Source organism: Tachyglossus aculeatus, unplaced genomic scaffold (genome assembly GCF_015852505.1).
Source record: "Tachyglossus aculeatus isolate mTacAcu1 unplaced genomic scaffold, mTacAcu1.pri scaffold_157_arrow_ctg1, whole genome shotgun sequence".
NCBI lineage: Eukaryota > Metazoa > Chordata > Mammalia > Monotremata > Tachyglossidae > Tachyglossus > Tachyglossus aculeatus.
This window is the reverse complement of record NW_024044880.1, coordinates 139,970-158,491: the sequence shown is the minus strand read 5'-3', so window position 1 is coordinate 158,491 and position 18,522 is coordinate 139,970. Positions and strand designations below refer to the sequence as shown.

The 18,522-nt window shown below is 59.7% G+C and overlaps 1 long non-coding RNA gene across 1 annotated transcript; it reads left to right on the top strand.

Annotated features, from left to right (window-relative positions):
• The first annotated feature begins 611 nt into the window (after positions 1-611).
• Positions 612-18,291, top strand: LOC119923215. Its single transcript, XR_005448792.1, has 2 exons — positions 612-750; positions 17,994-18,291. It is a non-coding gene; the product is annotated as an uncharacterized LOC119923215 (long non-coding RNA).
• The last annotated feature ends 231 nt before the right edge of the window (positions 18,292-18,522 follow it).

The window sequence follows — 18,522 nt, the reverse complement described above, 5'->3', positions numbered from 1 at the left end:
CTGGGCACGGAGGTACCGGGGCACAGGGGCACCTGGGCACGGCCTGGCGCTCTGGAACTGGGGCTGCCCCTTCACCTGCGCCCGGACACCGAGAGACAGGGAGAGAGGGAGACGAGAGGGCCGAGCTTGCCCGAGCGCTTAGGACAGCGCTTCGCACCCCGCAGGAGCTCAGTAAATAGCCCCGTCGAGAGACAGGGAGAGAGGGAGACGGAGCGGGTCGGGCTCGGGTTCGCCCGAGCGCTTAAGACAGCGCTTCGTACCCCGCGGGAGCTCAGTAAATAATAGCCCCGACGGGGGAGCTCCGTAAATAGCCCCGTCCTCACGGGAGCTTCATCCCACCGCCGCCGCCCGAGGGCGTACGGACAGGGGGGACGGACTGGGGGGGGACGGGACAGTCCCGATCCCGGCTCCGACCCGGCAGCGCGGGGAGGGGAGGGGAGGGGAGGGGAGGGGAGGGCGGCCACCGTCACGTGCCGAGGGACCCGGAAGCGCCCGCTACGGCGGCCGGCCTCCCCCTCTCACGTGACCGGAAGCGGCAGCCGGCCGCGAGAGAGGGCGCCGGAAGGGGCGCGGCGGGGCCGGAAGTGGACGCCGTTCTTCCCCCACCCCCACCCAGGCCGAGCGGCCTCCTCATGGCGGCGGCGAGGTGAGCGGCGTGGGGCGAGGCTGGCGCTGGTCCGACCGCCCCCGACCCGCCGCCGGGACGATGGTGAAGTACTACCAGAGGGGGACCAGGGGCAGGAGGCTGAGGTATACCTGGATCGGGAAACAAAGGGACCAGGGCCGGGAAGTAATGGGGTACCTGGGCCGGAGGCCATGGGGACCAGGGCTGGTTGGTAGAGGGGAACCAGGGCTTTGAAGGAGAGGGACCAGGCCCTGGAGGAAGAGGGGCACCGGGGCAGGGAGGCAGAGGGGGGTCCACGGCCGGGAGGCAGAGGGGTTCCTGGGCCGGCAGTCAGGGGGACCAGGGCCGAGTGGCAGTAGGGGACCAGAGTAGGGAGGCTGAGGGGGACCAGGGCCGGGAGACAGAGGGACCAGAGCCGGAAGGTAGAGGGATACCTGGGCCCGGAGTAGGCCGACCAGGGCCGGGAGGCAGAGGTGGACTACGGCCAGGAGGCAGAGGGGTACAGGTGCAGATAAGTCGGGAGGACCGGGACAGGAAAGCAGAGGAGGACCAGGGCCAGGAGGCACAGGGGTACCTGGACTGGGAAAGGGGGACCAGGGCTGGGAGGTAGAGGGGTATCTGGGCCGGGAGACAGGGGGACCACAGCCAGAAGGTAGAGGGGACCAAGGGTCGGGAACGAGAGAGGGACCAGGGCCTGAAGGTAGAAGGTGACCATGGCAGAAAGACAAGGAGGGACCAGGGGCGGGAGGCAGAGGATGACCAGGGCGGGGAGCAGAGGAGGACCAGGGCGGGGAGGCAGAGGAGGACCAGGGAGGGGAAGCAGAGGGCTACCGGGTCCGGAGACAGGGGGCCAGGGCCTGAAGTTAGAGGGGACCTAGGGCTGGGACAGAGAGAAGGGCCAGGGCCAGGTGGTAAAGGGAGATGAGGGCTGGCAGGCACAGGGGGACCTGAGCTGGTAGGCAGAGGGACCAGGTCCGGGCGAAAGATGGTGACCAAGGCAGGGAGGTAGAGGGGAATTAGGGGAGGGAGAAGGGGACCAGGGCCAGACAGTAAATTGGGACCAGGGCTGAAAGGCCGGGCGGGGGGGAGCGCGGACGGACGGACAAGGGCCAGGAGGAAGAGGGGGACCAGGACCGAGAAGCCGAGGGGGTGGGGGGGGGGGACACCAGGGCAGGGTGCCAGAGCAGAACCAGGACCAGTAGGCAGAGGGGGACCAGGGCCGGGAGGCAGAGGTATACCTGGGTCAGGAGACATTGGTACCAGGGCTGGGAAGTAGGGGGTTCCCAAGGCCGGGATGGAGAGAGACCCAAAGGCCTGGTGGTAGAGGGAGACCAAGGCCGGGATGGAGAGAGACCCAAGGGCCTGGTGGTAGAGGGAGACCAAGGCCGGGAGGCACAGAGGGACCAGGTCCCGGAGGTAGAGGGGGACCATGGCAGGGTGGCCGAGGGGGATCGTGGCCAGGAGGCAGAGGGGTACCTGGGCCAGGAGGGATGGGTGACCAGAGCAGAGAGGCATAGGAGTACCTGGGCCGGGAGACGGGGACAAGGGCCAGAAGGTAGAGGGGACCCAGGGCCGGGACAGAGAGAGGCCCAAGGATCTGGAAGTAGAGGGAGACTAGTGCTGAGAGGGACCAGGGCCTGTACGCACAGGGGGACCTGGGCCAGGAGGCAGATGGGGACCAGGGCCAGGAGGCAGAGGGGTATCTGAGCCAGGAGACCAGGGGACCACGGTGTGGAGGTAGAGCGGTACCTGGGCTGGGAGATGGGAACTAGAGCCTGGAGGGACTAGGCCAGGAGACCGGGGGACCAGGGCCGAGAGGTAGAGGGTACCAGGGGCTGGGACGGAGAAAGACCCGAGGGCCTGGAGGTAGAAGGAGACCAGGGCAGAGAGGCACAGAGGGACTAGGGCCGGAAGGCAGATGGGTAGCAGGGCAGGGCGGCAGAGGGGGACCAGGGCCAGGAGGTATAGGGGTACCTGTGACGGGAGACAGGGGGACAAGGGCCAGGAGGTATAGGGGTACCTGTGACGGGAGACAGGGGGACAAGGGCCGGGAGGCAGAGGGGGTACTTGGGCTAGGAGACAGGGGGCCAGGGCCGGGAGGCAGAGGGGCACCAGGGCCAGGAGGCAAAGGGGTATCTGGGCCGGGAGACGAGGGTACCAGGGCCAGGAGGCTGAGGGGTACCTGAGCCAGGAGACCGGGGGGACCACGGTGTGGAAGTAGAGAGGTACCTGGGCCGGGAGATGGGGACTAGGGCCTAGAGGGACTAGGCCAGGAGACCCGGGGACCAGGGCCAAGAGGTAGGGGGTACCCAGGGCTGGGACGGAGAAAGACCCAAGGGCCTGGAGGTAGAAGGAGACCAGGGCAGGGAGGCAGACGGGGACCAGGGCCAGGAGGTATAGGGGTACCTGTGCCGGGAGACATGGCGACAAGGGCAGGGAGGCAGAGGGATACTTGGGCTGGGAGACGGGGGACCAGGGCTGGGAGGCAGCGGGGCACCAGGGCCTGGAGGCAAAGGGGTACCTGGGCCGGGAGATGGGGGGACCAGGGCCGGACGGTAGAGAAGTTCCTTGGCCGGGAGGTAGAGGGGACCCAAGGCCGGGACGGAGAGAGACCCAGGGGCCTGGGACGGAGGAAGACCAGGGCCAGGGGGCACCGAGGGACAAGGGCAGGGAGGCCTAGAGGGACCAGGGCCAGGAGACAGAGAGGTACCCGGTCCGGGTGGCAGAGGGGTACCTGAGTCGGGAGACAGGAGGACCACGGTTGGGAGGCAGTGGGGCACCTGGGCTGGGAGATGGAGTCCTGGGCTGTGAGGCAGAGGGGGGCTAGGGCCGGGAGGGAGAGGGGACCCTGGTCCAGGACGGAGTGAGACCCAAGGACCTGGAGGTAGTAAGGAGACCAGGGATGGGAAGCACAGAGGGAACAGGTTCAAGAGGCATAGGGAGACCATGGCCAGGAGGCAGAGGGGTATGTGGGTTGGGAAACGGGGACCAGGACCAGGTGTTAGAATGGACCCTGGGACGGGACGATGAGTGACCCAAGGTCCTGGAGGTAGAAGGAGACCAGGGCTGGGAGGCACAGAGGGACCAGTGCCGGGAGGCAGAGGGGGACTTTGTTGCCAACTTGTACTTCCCAAGCGCTTAGTACAGTGCTCTGCACGCAGTAAGTGCTCAATAAATACGATTGAATGAATAATGAATGACTAGGGCAGGGCAGCAGAGGGGGACCAGGGCCGGGAGGCAGAGGGGCACCTGGGCTGGGAGACGGGGTACGTGGCTGGGCGGCCGAGGGCGACCAGGGCCAGGAGGCAGTGGGGTACCTGGGCGCGGAGACAGAGGGGGACCAGGGCTGAGAGGCCGGTGGGACCAGGGCCGGGAGGCTGAGTGGGCCCAGGGCCAAGAGCAGGGGGGACCAGGGCAGGGAGGAAGAAGGGGACCAGGGTCAGGAGGCAGAGGAGGACCAGGGCAGGAAAGCAGAGGGGAACCTGGGCCAGGAGGCAGAAGGGGTACCTGGGCCAGGAGACAGGAGGAACAGGGCCTGGAGACAGAGGGGTACCTGGGTCTGGAAACAGGGGGACCATACCTGGGAGGTAGAGGGGACTCAGGGCCAGGACAGAGAGAGACCCAAGGGCCTGGAGGTAGAGAAGACCAGGCCCGGGAGGCAGAGTGGGAGCAGGGCAGGGCGGCAGAGGGGGACCAGGCTCTGGAGGCAGAGAGGTACCTGGGCTGGGAGGCTGAGGAGGACTAGGGTCGTGAGGTGGGGGGGACCAGTACCGGGAGGTAGAGGGGAACCAGGGCCGGGAGGCCGAGGGGTCCAGGCCAGGAGGCAGATGGGTATCTGGACCGGGAAACAGGAGGATCAGGCCTTGGTGGTAGAGTGGTACCTGTTGCAGAAGACATGGGGACCTAGGCCAGTTGGTAGAGGGGTTCCAGGGCCGGGAAGGAGTGAGGGACCAGGGCCTGGGAAACACAGAGTGCCAGAGCTGGGAGGCAGAGGGCGACCAGGGTGGGGAAGCATAGGGGGACCAGGGCCAGGAGGCAGTGGGGTACCTCATCCAGGAGACAGGGGGACCAGGCCCAAGCAGCAGAGTGGAACCAGGGCAGGGAAGCAGAGGGGGACTAGTTCCAGGAGGCAGTTGGGTACCTGGGCTGGGAGGTAGAAGGGGACCAGGGCCAGGAGGCAAGCGGGTACCTGAGCCGGGAGGCAGATGGGGACAAGGGCTGAGTGGCGCTCGGGACCAGGGCAGGGAGACAGAAGGGGACTAGGACTGGGAGGCAGAGGGGGACCAGGGCAGGGTGGCAGAGGGGTACCTGGGCTGGGAGATGGGGTCCCGGTGTGACAGCGTGGCTCAGTGGAAAGAGCACGGGCTTTGGAGCCAGAGGTCATGGGTTCGAACTCCTGCTCCACCACGTGTCTGCTGTGTGACCTTGGGCAAGTCACTTAACTTCTCGGAGCCTCAGTTACCTCATCTGTAAAATGAGAATGATTACTGTGAGCCCCATGCGGGACAACCTGATCAACTTGTATCCCCCCCAGCGCTTAGATCAGTGCTTTGCACATAGTAAGTGCTTAACAAATACCATTATTATTATTATTATTATTATTATTATTATTATCATTATAGCCTGAACGGGACCTGGTCCAAGAGGCAGTGGGGCATCTTGGCAGGGAGGCAGAAGGAGACCAGGGCTGAGAGGCCTTGGGGACCAGGGCAGGGGGCAGAGTGGGACCAGGACTGGAAGGCAGAGGGTTACCTGGGCTGGGTGGCAGAGGGGAACCAGGGCCAAGAGGCAGGGGGGTACCTGGGTTGAAGCACGGGGAGGACTAGGGCGGGGAGGCAGAGAGGGACCTGGGTGGGAGACTGGGGGACCAAGGCTGGGAGGTAGAAGGGACCAGGGCCGGCATGGAGAGAGACCCAAGGGACTGGAGGTAGAAGGAGACCAGAGCCGGTAGTAGCAGAAGGACCAGGGCCAGTAGGCAGAGGGGAACCAGCGCTGGGCAGCAGAAAGGGGCCAGGGCCAGGAGGCAGAAGGGTACCCGGTCTAGGAGATGGGGACCAGGGCCGGGAGGTAGAGGGGACTCAGGGCCAGGAGGGAGAGAGACCCAAGGGCCTGAAGGTAGAAGGAGACCAGGGATGGGAGGCACAGAGGGACCAGGGTCGTGAGGCAGAGGGTGACCAGGGCGGGGTGGCAGAGAGGGACCAGGGCCTGGAGGCAGAGGGGGACCAGGGCCAGGAAATGGGGACCTGGGCCCGCAGGTAGGACGGTACCTCTGATTCCCTACACTTGTCCCCCTCGCTTCTCGAATGATAAGGGGAACTAGGGCTGAAAGGCAGACGGGGACCGGGGACGAGAGGCACGGGTGGACCAGGGCAGGCTGACAGAGGGGTACCTGGGCTGGGAGGCAGAGGGGGACCAGGGCCGAGAACCAGGGGGGACAAGGGCAGGGAAGCAGAGGGGTCCCTGGGCCAGGAGGCAGAGTGGTACCAGAGCCGAGAAGTGGCGGGGACCAGAGCAGGTAGGCAGAGGGATACCTGGGCTGGGAGACAGGACCTAGGCCGGGAGGTATAGGGTCCTGGGTCCAGGACGGAGAGAGGGGCCAGGGCCTGGAATTATAGTGAGAACAGGGGGACCAAGGCCCGGAGGTACAGGGGACCCATGTCCGGGACGGAGAGGGACCCAGTGACCTGGAGGTAGACGGAGACCAGGGCCCGGAGGCTCAAATGGACCAGGGCCGGGAAGCAGAGGGTGACCAGGGCCTGGTAGCAGAGGGGGACCTGGGCCTGTAGACAGGGGTACCTAGGCCGGTAGGTAGAGGGAATCCAGGGCTGGGACGGAGAGATGGGCCAGGGCCTGGAGGAAGAGGGATACCAGGGCTGGCAGGTACAAGGGGATTAGTGCCAGGAAACACGGGGACCAGGTCCGAGAGTTACAAGGCGATGAGGGCTGTGAGTGACCGGGGCACTAATGTCGGTAGTCAGAGGGCGACCAGGTCCAGGCAGAAGATGGGGACCAAGGCAGGGAGGTAGATTGGACCTAGGGCCAGAGGGAGAAGGGGACCGGGGTCGGAAAGTAAGGTGGGACCAGTGCTGAAAGGCAGAGGGGGACCAGGGCCAGGAGGCAGAAGGGGACCATGGCCAGGAGGCAAAAGAGTTCATTGGCCGGGAGACAGGGGGATCAGGGCCGGTTGGTAGAGGGGACCCAGGGCCTGGAGGTAGAGGGAGACCAGGGCCGGGAGGCAGAGAGTGACCTGGGCTGGGAGGCACAGAGGGACCTGGACAGGGAGGCAGAGAGATACCTGGGCCAGGAGACGGGGCATTAGAGCCGGGAGGTAGAGGGGACCAAGGGCCGGGACAGAGAGAGACCCAAGGGGCTGGAGGTAGAAGGAGACCAGGGCCGGGAGGCACAGAAGGACCAGGGCCGGAAGACAGAGGGGGACCAGGGCAGGCTGGCAGAGTGAGACCAGGGCCAGGAAGCAGAAGGGTACCTGGGCCAGGAGACGGGGGACCAGGGCCGGGAGGCAGAGAGGGATCTGGAGCGGGGAACAGGGGGACCAGGGCTTGGAGGTAGAAGGGTACCAGGGCTGGGAGACAGGGGGATCAGGGCCAGTTGGTGGAGGGGACCCAGGGCTGGGAAGGAGAGAGACCCAAAGGTCTGGATGTAGAGGGATTCTAGGTCCAGGAGGCAGAGAGGGACCTGGGCCGGGAGGCAGAGAGGGACCAGGGCCAGGAGCTACAAGGTGTCGAGGGCTGGGAAGACCCGGGTCACCAATGTCGCTAGGCAGAGAGGGACCAGGTCTGGGCGGAAGATGGGGAGGGAGGTAGAGGGGACCAGGGATGGAAGGTTGACAGGGGGACCAGGGTCAGAAAGTAAAGTGGGGTCAGGGGTGAAAGGCAGAGGGTTCCAGGGCCGAGAGGCTGGGGGGGACCAGGGCAGGGAGGCATATGGGGACCAAGGCCAGGAGGCAGAAGCGTACCTGGGCAGGGAGACGTGGGGACTAGGGCCGGGAGCTAGAGGGTACTCAGGGCCGGAACGGAGAGAGACCCAAGAGGCTGGAGGTAGAAGGAGATCAGGCCCAGGAGTCAGAGGGGCACCAGGGCAGGGCGTCAGAGTGGGGCCAGAAGACAGAGGGATACTGAGGCCGGGAGGCAAAGGGGGACTGGGGCTGAGAATTGGGAGGGACCAGGGCAGAGAGGCAGAATGGGACCAGGGCCAGGAGGCCGAGTGGGACCGTGGCTGGGAGACAGAGGGGGATCCAGGCGGGGAGGCTGTAGGGTACTTTGGCCAGGAGGCAGAGGGGGACCAGGGCCTGGAGGCATAGTGGTACTAGGGCAGGTATTCAGAGGGGCACCAGGGCCAGAATGCAGAAGGGTACCTGGACCGGGATACAGGGGGATCAAGGCTGGGGATCAGTGGGTTAACTGGGCTGAGAGATGGGGGAGCAGGGCAGGGAGGCAGAAGGTGACCAGGGCCAGGAGGCTGTGGTGTACTTGGGCCGGGAGGTAGAGAGGGACCAGGGCCTAGAAGTGGGGGTGTTCAGGGCCAAGAGGCAGAGGGGGACCAGGGCCTGGAGGCCTAGTGGCACCAGGACAGGTAGGCAGAGGGGTACCTGGGCCGGGTGACAGGGGGGACCTGGTCTCGGAGGCAAAGGGGAACCAGGGCCGAGAAGCAGGGCGGGGCCAGGGAAGGGAGGCAGAGGGGGACCACGGTCGGTAGGTATTGGGGTACCTGGGCCAGGTGACAGGTGGACCAGGGCCAGGAGGTAGAGGGGACCAAGAGCCGGAATGGAGAGAGCTCCAAGGGCCTGGAGGTAGAAGGAGACCAAGTCCGGGCTTCACAGAGGGACCTGGGATGGGAGGTAGAGGGGTACTTGGGTCAGGAGACATGGGGACGACGGCCAGGAGGCAGAGATGTACCAGGCCGGGAGATGGGCAGCAGTGCCGGGTTGAATATGGAACCCAGGGCTGGGACGGAGAGGGGGTCCCGGGCCTGGGGACAGAGTGGGACCAGGCCTTGGAACCATAGGGGGCCCAGGGTCAAAAGGCAGGGAGGTACCTGGGCCGGGAGGCAGAGGGTGACCTGGACCAGGAAGCAGAGGGGTACCTGAGCCGGGAGGCAAAGGGGGACAAGGGCAGAAAAGCAGGGGCGACAAGGGCAGGGAGGCACGGGGGACCAGGTCCGGGAGGCCGAGGGACACCTGGGCCTGGAGGCATAGAGGGACCAGGATTAGGAGGCAGAGGGGTACCTGGACCAGGAAACAGAAGGACCAGGGCCAGGAGGTAGGTGTGACCCAGGGCTGGGACAGAGAGAGGGGCCAGGGCATGGAGGTTGAAGGAGACCAGGGCTGGGAGGCACAGAGGAACCAGGGCTGAAAGCCAGATGGGGATCAGGGTGGGGAGACAGAGGGGGATCAGGACCAGGAGGCAGAGGGGTAACTGTGCCGTGAGGCAAAGTGGGACCAGGGTCGAGAAGCAGGGGCGACAAGGGCAGGGAGGCAGAGGGGTAGCAGGGTTGGGAGGCTGAGGAGCACCAGGGCCAGGAGGCAGATGGGGACCAGGGCCAGGAGGCACAGGGGTACCTGGGCCGGGAGTTGAGGGGCCCGGGCTGGGAGGCAGAGGGGGACCAGGGCAGGTAGGCAGAGGGGTACCTGGACCAGGAGGCAGGGGGACCAGGGCAGGGAGGCAGAGAGGGACCAGGGCTGAGTGGCGACGGGGCGCAGGGACTGGGAAGCAGAAGGGAGCCTGGGCCAGGAGACATGGGGACCACGGCCTAGAGGCAGAGGGGGAGGGCCAGGGCCAGGAGACGGGCAGCATGGCCGAGTGGTATATCGGACCCTGGGCTCGGACAGAGAGGGGGACCCAGGCCTGGAGGCAGAGGGGGACCAGGCAGAGGGGGACCAGGGCAGGTAGGAAGAGGGGGGACGGGGACCAGGACCGATAGGCAGAGGGGACCCAGGGCCGGGAAGGAGAGAAATCCAAGGGTCTGGAGGCAGAGGGGGACCAGGGTCGAGAGGCGGGAGAGACCAGGACAGGGAGGCAGAGTGGGACCCGGGCCAATCAATCAATCGTATTTATTGAGCGCTTACTGTGTGCAGAGCACTGTACTAAGCGCTTGGGAAGTACAAGTTGGCAACATATAGAGACAGTCCCTACCCAACAGTGGGCTCACAGTCTTAAAGGGGGAGACAGAGAACAAAACCAAACATAGTAACAAAATAAAATAAATAGAATGGATATGTATAAGTAAATAAGTAGAGTAATAAATATGTACAAACGTATATACATATATGCAGGTGCTGTGGGGAAGGGAAGGAGGTAAGATTGGGGGGATGGAGAGGGGAACGAGGGGGAGAGGAAGGAAGGGGCTCAGTCTGGGAAGGCCTCCTGGAGGAGGCGAGCTCCCAGTAGGGCCTTGAAGAGAGGAAGAGAGCTAGCTTGGCAGATGGGCAGAGGGAGGGCATTCCAGGCCCGGGGGATGACGTGGGCCGGGGGTCGATGGCGGGACAGGTGAGAACGAGGCGTGGTGAGGAGATTAGTGGCAGAGGATCGGAGGGTGCGGGGTGGGCTGTAGAAGGAGAGAAGGGAGGTGAGGTAGGAGGGGGCGAGGTGATGGAGAGCCTTGAAGCCGAGGGTGAGGAGTTTCTGCCTGATGTGCAGATTGATTGGTAGCCACTGGAGATGTTTGAGGAGGGGAGTAACATGCCCAGAGCGTTTCTGGACAAAGACAATCCGGGCAGCGGCATGAAGTATGGATTGAAGTGGTGAGAGACATGAGGATGGCAGATCAGAGAGAAGGCTGATGCAGTAGTCCAGACGGGATAGGATGAGAGCTTGAACGAGCAGGGTAGTGGTTTGGATGGAGAGGAAAGGGCGGATCTTGGCAATGTTGCGGAGCTGAGACCGGCAGGTTTTGGTGACGGCTTGGATGTGAGGGGTGAATGAGAGAGCGGAGTCGAGGATGACACCAAGGTTGCGGGCTTGTGAGACGGGAAGGATGGTAGTGCCGTCAACAGCCAGGAGGCAGAGGTGGACTTTGGCCTGGAGGCTAAGGGGTAAGTGGACTGGGAAGCGGGTCCAGGCCCAGGAAGTAGAGGGGTACCAGGGCCAGGAGATAGGGGGACCAGGGCCGGTTGGTAGAGGGGACCCAGGGCTGGGAAGGAGAGAGACGCAAGGGCCTGGAGGTAGAGGGAAATTAGGGCCGGGTGGCACAGAGAGACCAGGGCCCGGAGGCAAGAGGGACCAGGGCTGGAAGGGACCAGGGCTGAGAGGCGAAGGGTACCTGGGCCGGGAGACAGGGGGACCAGGGCCGGGAGGCAGAGGGGTACCTAAGCTGGGGGACGGGTTACCAGAGGGCGAAAAGGGGCCAGGATGCGGCCAGGAGGCGGCAGGGTACCTAGACCGGGTGTCAGAGGGGAAACCGGGCAGGGAGGCAGAGGGCGACCATTGCCAGGAGGCAGAGGGGGACCAGGGCCGTGAGTCAGAGGGGGTCCAGGGACGGGAGGTAGAGGTAGACTGTTGCCGGGAGGCAGAGGGGTACCTGGACCGGGAAGCAGGGGGACCAGCTTTGGGAGGTAGGGGGGTACCTGGACCAGGAGACAGGGAGTCCAGGGCGGGCAGATAGAGGGGACCCAGGGCAGCGACGGAGAGAAGGACCAGGGCCTGAAGGTAGAGGGAGAACAGTGCTGTGAAGCACAGAGGGACTTGGGCCGGGAGGCAGAGGTGATCCAAGGCGGGGACGCAAGGGGGACCAGGGCCAGGAGGCAGAAGCGTACCTGGGCTGGGAGACAGGAGAACCAGGGCCGAGAGGCAGAGGGGTACCTGGACAAGGAGATGGGGTTCCAGATGAGGAAAAGGGGCCAGGATGCATCCAGGAGGAGGCAGGGTACCTAGGCCAGGAGTCAGAGGGGGATTTGGGCTGAGAGATGGGGGAGACCAGGGCAGGGAGGTATAGGGTGACCAGGTCTGGGTGGCAGAGGGAGACCAGGGCTGGAAGTCAGGGGGGACCAGGGCCGGGAGGCTGAGGTGGACCATGGCCAGGAGGCAGAGGTGGACCATGGCCGGGAGGCAGAGGGGTACCTGAACCAGGAAGCAGGGGGACCAGTACCGGGAGGTAGAGGAGCACCTGGGTCAGGAGACAGGGAGACCAGAGTGGGCAGGTAGAAGGGACCCAGGGCTGCAATGGATAGAAGGACCAGGGCCTTGAGGTCGAGGGAGTCCAGGGCCGGGAGGCACCAAGGGAGCAGGGAGAAGGAAGACAGGTGGACCAGGTCCAAGAGGCAAGGGGACCTAGGCCGCGAGGTAGAGGGGACTCAGGCGGGATGGAGAGAGGGGCCAATCGAAGAAACCAATGCCAATCCTTGCACTGCAGTATGCAGTCTATCAGGAGTCTATTTTACCGCACCAACCATTTTTCTTCTAATGTGCTTATATAGCGAGGCTAAGAAAGAAAGTCGTTTGAATGTCTATTCCCTGCAATCTTGTAAAGCCACTTGCTTTGAAACCGGTCTGGGATGAAATACTATATGAACCCTCCTTGGAATATAATTTCACGTCCATCTACAATAGTAATAATGTAACAGAAGATGTCTTAAGGGAATCGAAGAAACCAACGCCAGTCCTTCCAGTATGCAGGCTATCGGGAGTCTAATCCACCGCACGTACCATTTTTCTTCTAACTGGTTAAGAAAGAAAGCTGCTGGTTTCTCGCAGTTGATTGGTAGCCACTGGAGATTTTTGAGGAGGGGAGTAATATGCCCAAAGCGTTTCTGGACAAAGATAATCCGGGCAGCAGCATGAAGTATGGATTGAAGTGGAGAGAGACACGAGGATGGGAGATCAGAGAGAAGGCTGGTGCAGTAGTCCAGACGGGATAGGATGAAAGCTTGAATGAGCAGGGTAGCGGTATGGATGGAGAGGAAAGGGCGGATCTTGGCAATGTTGCGGAGCTGAGACCGGCAGGTTTTGGTGACGGCTTGGATGTGAGGGGTGAATGAGAGAGCGGAGTCCAGGAGGACACCAAGGTTGCGGGCTTGTGAGACGGGAAGGGTGGTAGTGCCGTTAACAGAGATGGGAAAGTCAGGGAGAGGACAAGGTTTGGGAGGGAAGACAAGGAGTTCAGTCTTCGACATGTTGAGCTTTAGGTGGCGGGCAGACATCCAGATGGAGATGTCCTGAAGGCAGGAGGAGATGCGAGCCTGGAGAGAGGGGGAGAGAGCAGGGGCAGAGATCTGGGTGTCATCTGTGTAGAGATGATAGTTGAAGCCGTGGGAGCGAATGAGGTCACCAAGGGAGTGTGTGTAGATCGAGAACAGAAGGGGACCAAGCACTGAACCTTGGGGAACCCCCACAGTAAGAGGATGGGAGGGGGAGGAGGAGCCTGCAAAAGAGACTAAGAAGGACCGGAGAGATGAGAGGAGAACCAGGAGAGAACGGAGTCTGTGAAGCCAAGGTCAGATAGCGTGTTGAGGAGAAGGGGGTGGTCCACAGTGTCAAAGGCAGCTGAGAGGTCGAGGAGGATTAGGACAGAATCCTCCAAACAATGGAGGACACCAAACAATGGCCCTTCTAATCCGGCGGCTACTGGCCTTCGTCCTCGCCCAGATCCTGGCTCTCCTGGGACTGGCTCTCCTCTCCTGGATCCACCTGGTACTTACCTTCCTCGTCCATCTAGGTCTCCTCCTCTTCCTCCTAGACTAGGCCCTCCTCCTCCCTCGGTCCAGGTCCTCTTCCTGTGTCTCATCCTGGCCTTTCTGTTCCTCCATATCTTGGCCCTCCTCCTTCTGCTGACCCTCTTCTTCTTCTGCCTGGTCCTGGCCCACCCCGTTCCGTCTGGTCCTGGGCCTCCTCCTCCACCTGCTCCTAGCTCTCCTGCTCCAAATGATCTTTCTGCCTCCTCCTCTGTCTGATCCTCACTCTCCTCTTTCGCCTGGGCCTGGCACCACTCCTCCACATGGTCCTGACCCTCCTCACCCACCCGGTCTTGGCCATTCTCCACTTTCTGGTCCTGGTCCTCCTACCCCATCTGGCTCCTCCATCTGGCACTGGCCCTCATCCTCTGCTTGGTCTTGGTTCTCCCCTAAAGCCTGGTCTTATCCCTCTTCCTCCGCATGATCCAGTTCCTCCTCTGCCTGGTCCTGGCCCTCCTCCTCTGCTGGATCCTGCACCTACTCCTTCTCTTGGTCTTGGCCCTCCTTCTCGTTCTTTTCCAGGCCCGCCAACCCTTCCTGGTACTAGTAATCCTCCTCCACCAAACACTGTCCCTCCTTCTCCGGCTAGTCCTGGCCTTTGTCCTCCGCCAGGTCCTAGCTCTCCTGGGATCTCCACCTGGTACTTGCCTTCCTCGTCCATCTAGGTCGCTTCCTCCTCCTCCTGATCTTGGCCCTCCTCCCTCAGTCCAGGTCCTCTTCCTCTGCCTAATCCTGGCCTTCCTCCTCCTACAGTTCCTGGACCTCCTCCTTCTGTTGATTCTCTTTTTCTTCTTCTGCCTGGTCCTGGCCCACCCCCTTCTGTCTGATCCTGGGCCGCCTCCTTCACCTGCTCCGAGCTCTTCTCCTCCAAATGATCTTTTTCCCTCCTCCACTGTCTCTCCTCCATCGCCTGGGCCTGGCATTCCTCCTCCACATGATCTTGACCCTCATCACCCACCTAGTCTTGGCCATCTGCCACTGCCTGTTCCTGGCCCTCCTACCCCATCTGGCTCCTCGACCTGGCACTGGCCCTCATCATCTGCTTGGTCTTAGTTCTTGCCTTCAGCCTGGTCTTAACCCTCTTTTTCCTAATTATCCAGTTCCACCTCTGCCTGGTCCTGGCCCACCCCCTTCTGTCTGGTCCTGGGCCTCCTACACCACCTGCTTCTCGCTCTCCTCCTCCAAATGATCTTTTTGCCTCCACCTCTGTCTGATCTTCGGGAAGGCCAATTTCAAAACAGTACAAGGATGCTTTCATATTTAACGAGCTTACAGTATAGGGATTTAACCTTCGGAGGTCAACAGAGGTTTGGGAAGCAGAGAACTGAAGAAAGAATTTGTTATTCTAAAAAAAGCAATCACCAACATTACTGCAAAACAAAAAAAAATTTATCCTAGGAGGATGTTATCTGTAAGGACATGGGCTGTCAATAACGGCATCTGCTATTTCTACAAATCATCATCCTCCTCAAAAGTATTTACTGAGTGCTTATTGGGCACAGAGTACTGTACTAGGCATTTCTGGGATCATATTTCTATTAAAAATTGTGGCAGGGAATTGTGAACATTTGAAAATGGTTAATCTCGATGGGGCTCCGGGAAAACCGAACCAAGCTACAGCGATCCGGAGATGTCGGAAAGTAACTTTATGACAACTGAAAATGAGAAGTAGTGTGGCCATTCTAGTGAGAAGCAGAGGGGCGTAGTGGAAAGATCCCAGACCTGGGAGTCCAGAGGACCTGGGTTCTAATGCCGGATCCGCCGCTTGCCTGCTGTGCGGCTTTTGGCAGGTCACTTCACTTCTCTGGGCCTCTGTTACCTCCTCTGCAAAATGGAGATGAAGACTGTGAGCCCCAAGAGGGATAGGAACTGTGTTCAACCTGACAAACCTGTATGTGCCCTGGTGCTTTGTACAGTGCCTGGCACCTAGTAAGTGCTTAACAAATACTATTAAAAAGAACAAAAAAAACCCCAAAAAACCCACAGTGCTCTTAATGTGGTTGGAGTGCATATTTCCTGGACTGAAATAAATCTGAGGTAACATAAAAGTGTAAACACCGGCAAAGAATAATTCCTGGGTAACTTCTCTGTGGACATCTCTAGGAAAGGGCTTCCCAAAGAAAAACAGCCCATCACGTGCCGTACGCAACAAAAGACGAAAGAGCAAATAGATATCGGGATCAAACTTTACATATAAAATCCCCTGGCCACCGGAATTCCAAATCTCTTCCGGACTATTCCAGTGCTTGGCACATAGTATGCACTTAACAAATACCATCCCCATGGAAATGTGGACCTGACTCTCAGACCCAGCCCTTACACACACATCCTTACGTTTGGCCATTTCCCTTATCTGGAACTTATTTTCAGGTGTTGTCTTCCCTTCTACACTATAAGCTCCTTGTGGTCAGGAACCGTGTCTACCACCTCTATTGAATTTTACTCTCCCAAGTGCTTAGTACAGTGCTCTGCACACCGCTTAAGCGCTAGACAAATACCCTGTGGACTGATTATTTCTTTAGAAATTGAAGCCCAAAGGCAGGATCCCCTCACTTTTCAAAAGCCTCCCTTCCTTCTCCTTGCCTGGGCTCGTTCAGGGTCTCCAAAACCCCAACCTAAATGGCTGTCCTGATTACTGATGCCATCCTCTGAGGCTCCCCAGCAGTCCCCAGAAGCGCCAGGTCACTGGTTTGGGTGAAGTGTCCACAAAGAATTCCAACTGAGGAAAGGCCAAGAGGCCACTGTTAATCATTGCCTGGGTTAGCTCACTTGGCATTGACAGAGTCCTTTTCCTCCAAAGTTCCCAGAAAGGCTCGGGGGGCTCTTCTTTTCAAACCAGTCTGGAAGAGAGAAGAGGGACCTGAACCTTCGAAACCGACGGGGAGACTGCGTTTTGTAATAATAATTCACTCATTCATTCAATCGTATCGAGTGCTTACTGTGTGCAGAACACTGTACCTAGTGCTTGGAAAGTGCAATTTGGCAACAAATAGAGACAATCCCTACCCAACAACGGCTTCACAGTCTATAAGGGGGGAGACAGAATAATAATAATAATAATAATAATAATAATAATGATAATTGTGGTATGTGTTAAGCGCTTACTATGTGCCAGGCACTGTTCTGAGTGCTGGGGTGGTTACAAGCAAATCGGGTTGGAAACAGTCCCTGTCCCACATGGGGCTGACAGTTTCAATCCCCATTTTACAGATGAGGTAATCTGGGCCAAGTGACTTGCCCAAGGTCACACAGCAGACAAGTGATGGATCTGGGATTCGAACCCATGACTTTCTGACTCCCAGGCCCATGCTCTAGCTGCTCATTCCATCTTATTTACTGAGCACTTACTGGGTGCAGAGCACTGCACTAAGCACTTGGGACCGCCCACAACAAGTTTACAGTCTAGAGGAACGAGGAACTCTTCTGCCCACCAAAACCTGCCTCCTTGTCATTCAGAGATGAAACCAGGGGGCCGGTCTCACCTCAGTAGATCAGTGGTTTTTACTGAGTGCTTACCCCGTGCGGAGCACTGTGCTAAGCGTTTACCTGAGTTTCTAGCTGGTGCTCTTCTTGCCACTCACATTAGTTACTTTAATTTGTTCTCCACAGGTCCCCTGTGAGGCTGGGTTCAGGTATTACCATTCTGCTTTCCAGATGGGGAAACTGAGGCCCAGGGAGGTGAAGTGACTTGCCCAAGGCCTCGCTGCAGAAGGGCGACAGAGCTGGGAATAGAAGCCAGGGTTTCCAGGGCCGCGGCTCTCCTACCACTCCAAGCTGCCTCTCCGTAGCGGGAAGACCGTACCTCACCCTCTGCCGGGTTTACAGTATTGCTCCCCATCCACGAGTACCACCAGAGTCTCCGGGGCCCCTTTGACGGGGATCAGCTCGCTTCCGCACAATAGCCGGGTGACCTTCCCAGTTGGGATCAAACACACGCTCCGGGCCAGGAGCTGTCTGATACCCCACCCGCCGCGTCAAATTCTTAATCTCCCATCCAAGAGCCTTTAGAAATGGGGAGACCCTCAGGGAAGTGAAATAACCTCGAATTCTAGGCACAGCAATTGTCCGTGCCTAGGGTTTAGGGACTTAATTAAAACGGGAATGCACTATAAATAGGGGGTGGGGGTGGGGGATGCAGACAGTGAAATGGGTTTGATTCCATTTCCCCCATTAAAAAAAATGATAAGAATTCTTCCTCCTGGAGTTGCTATTTTAGGGGTGGGCAGACTTGTGGCAGATGAGAGAACCGAGGTGTCAGTATTACCCACTTCCAACTTTGGCTTTTCCAGAATTCTTGAGAGGCATTTCTGGTTCGATCGAACTCACTAACATTTTGCTGCCACGGTGTTTTTCTATCTTGACCATTCACATCCATGAACAGGCACAGGGACAACTCAAGTGAAACTCAAAGCAGTGAAGAGCCCTTCAGGTAGACAGTGTGATAAGCTAAACTGCAAAACCTGGACAATGTTTTTGGACTAGAAGGCAGTTGCTATGGAGATGGTTGCTAATTGCATTCAGCCAGGAGAAGGAGGGCATTCAGGATAGGCAGAACTGGACTGTATCTTAGAAGGCGCCACGCCGTACACAATCTGCACATCTCTCATCTCTAGAATACCTGGGTGCCTTTGCTTAGCTTGCAGAACAGCCTAAGAAATGACAACGGCGTGTTTTTCTTCCCTCCAGCCCAGGTTCGGTCGATCACATCCAGGATCCACCAGTCCTTCCTTTGGGGGTGAGGGGGACCAAAGGCACCCCAAAACTCCATGCCTGGGGCTCTCCGAGAGGAAGAGAAGTGAAAAACCCCACAGAACCGTATGAAACATTCCGATTGGCTGCCTTCCTTTCGAGCCACATAAAAGAGCCATAAAATGAAAATCACTTCCAAGAGAGTAAGCCTCCTGTGATTCACGGTTTGCCTCCACCACGAACTAGAAGTTACTGGGTCAGGACTCATAAATGAAATAAAATAAAATAAATTCAGTATTTCCTCCTCTGATGGGGTCACATGGAACCAGGCAGGTTTGCTGACTCATCCTCCGGCAGATTAAAACGAATGTGTTGAAACTCAAATGGTTTGCCCTGTAGGGCGGACCTTTCAGCTGATTTCAATTAAAAGAGAAGGCCACCGATAGCTTCATGGCCCTTTCATTAGGTAGTATTTATTGAGCGCTGACTGTGTGCAGAGCACTGTACAAAGCGCTTGGGAAAGTAC